Source organism: Acanthisitta chloris, unplaced genomic scaffold (assembly GCF_000695815.1).
Source record: "Acanthisitta chloris isolate BGI_N310 unplaced genomic scaffold, ASM69581v1 scaffold2049, whole genome shotgun sequence".
Classification (NCBI taxonomy): domain Eukaryota; kingdom Metazoa; phylum Chordata; class Aves; order Passeriformes; family Acanthisittidae; genus Acanthisitta; species Acanthisitta chloris.
In genome coordinates, this window is record NW_008690802.1 from 101,650 (window position 1) to 103,945 (window position 2,296).

Here is a 2,296-nt window from a genome sequence, read left to right on the forward strand (position 1 = left end):
ATGCTGAGTTTCTGTGCACAGAGGGCAGATGATGGTGTCTGCAGGAACTAAGACTGTACCAGGCAGCAGAATTTAGTCTGTGGAGTAGAGTCACCATCAGGGAATTAAATATAGAATTGACTGCTAGGCTGACAACTCATGTGCTAGAAGAGAGAATCTGAAAGTATTTTTCCCACTCTACTTCCAAAGCAAACATGCTGTGGCATCTGATTCATTTGCACCTTCACCAACTCTGATCAGGTACATCCCTGTCTCTACTTTCATCACCTCTGATCAGGTACATCCCTGTCTCTACCTCCCTTAAGGTATGTTCTTGCCTCTCATGGAGCTCCAGACTGCAACATTACCTCCATCCCCTCCCCAAATGTCCCAGCAAATACCTTCACCCCTTCCCTTTCTACATGGTCCTCAGCACCATCTCTCATCTTCTAAAGCTCAAGCTCTCTTCCTCACGGGGAAGTCTGAGGATGATAGCAACAACACAGAACTATTTCTGTTCTTTCTCCCCTGTTTCCCTTCCCAGGAGCACTGGGAATCATTGTGCAGCAGTAGCAAGAAGTTCCCTGCTGCAGCAACCTTTCTCCATCCTCAGGGTGCTTTGCTGTTGTGCAATTAAGACCAGATGGATAGATGTCTTGGGAGGATGCCTAAGGTTTATTAGAGTGTAATGTCTCCTCTCAAAGGAGTAAGGGCCAGGCACTGCATGACATTCAGAAGACTTGAAATTCAAATCTCTGTCAAAAACAAGGAAGCCACTTGGGAAATGGAGACCAAGTCAACAGTACAACCTTTAGTTAGCAAAGCCATATCAGTGCAAGAAAATTAGTCATCAGCCAGAAGGTTCACTTGAAGCCAACTGTTCAGTGCTGTTCACTGTTTTCTACAGAATTTTAAGTTGTCTTTCAGCCTCTGAGAACCACTAGAAAATAACTTCATCAATCTGTTTAGAAATAGTTCCTGTTTTCACAAAAATATGTAAAATACATATAAAATGTATAAAAATACATATTATATAGAGAATATTTTATATATAATCCATATATGTTGCATATTATATATGTGTAATATATCATTATATATATTCTATATACCACACATTTTATAAACCACATATTTTAGAGAGAGAGTATATGTCTAAGATTCTCACACAGTTCAAAGATTCTCAGACAGTTCTTGCCTCTCAGAAGGCTCCAAAATTGCTTTACTTAGAGATGAAGGTACCAAACGTTTCAAGTATTTTCTACAAACCATTTTTGGAGACATGCACAATTTAATGCTTTTTTTTTTCTTTAAATGCAAATAGTTCATGAGTGAAAACATCCTGGAACAGAATGTAACACTCCACCCAGCTCCACTCCAGGACCTGCCTTCAGAGCCACGGGTGAAAACATTGGTGTGATCTACCTAGGTGTGCAAAGACATTTCATTGTTTGACTCTTTGATTGCATCTGTATTTTTTTCCTGTTACACATTTTTAATAAGTTGGTGTCTGACCAAAAAAACTTTCATTTTTCTGAAAAGAGGAAAACTATGCCAAGAAAACTGTTTCAAATCAAAAGCAGTGCTTCATTCAAACTCAAAGAGTTCTCTAGTCTTAAATAGAAATTTTTTTGCTTTCAAAGTGTGATGGAAAATATTTTGATATTTCAATTTTTTCCTCCAAATTACTTCCAAATATGGTTTTCACTTAATTCAACCAGAATTCATCAATAAATTTTAATAAAGCAGAAATACATATATTTATCGAAGAGATGTATATGTCTGAAACGATTTGACCAATTCTATTCCCTTCACATCCACACATATATGGAAATTACTGGAATATGGGCTACTCTTACGTGGTGAAAAAGTTCACCACAGAACTTATCATTTTGTTGCTTCTATCTCAAAATAAAACCTTCAGCATCTTTCTAACCTTTACACCACTGAAAGAATCTGAAGTGCACTCTTGGGAGTTTACACCAACAGACTCAGAAGAGAGACCTATGGAAGAATATTACAAAGATCTTTGACTGCCTTTTTGCTTTTTAATAACTCCCAGAAACTGCTGAAGGTAAATCTTGCTCAGGACCTCAAGTTTTCCACAGCCTGACATTCAAAGGTCTTCTCAGGGTCTGTCTCTCTTTTGATTCTGAGACTGAACCTTTAGATCAGGGGGTGTCTGATGAACCCCATGGTATTCCTGAAGACATGCTAAGACAAAGAGACAACAACTAAGTGAAGTTACATTTACCTAAACTGCCACATTACTTGAATCAGAATCACAGCAAAGTATGTGCCCTGCAAATATCATTTC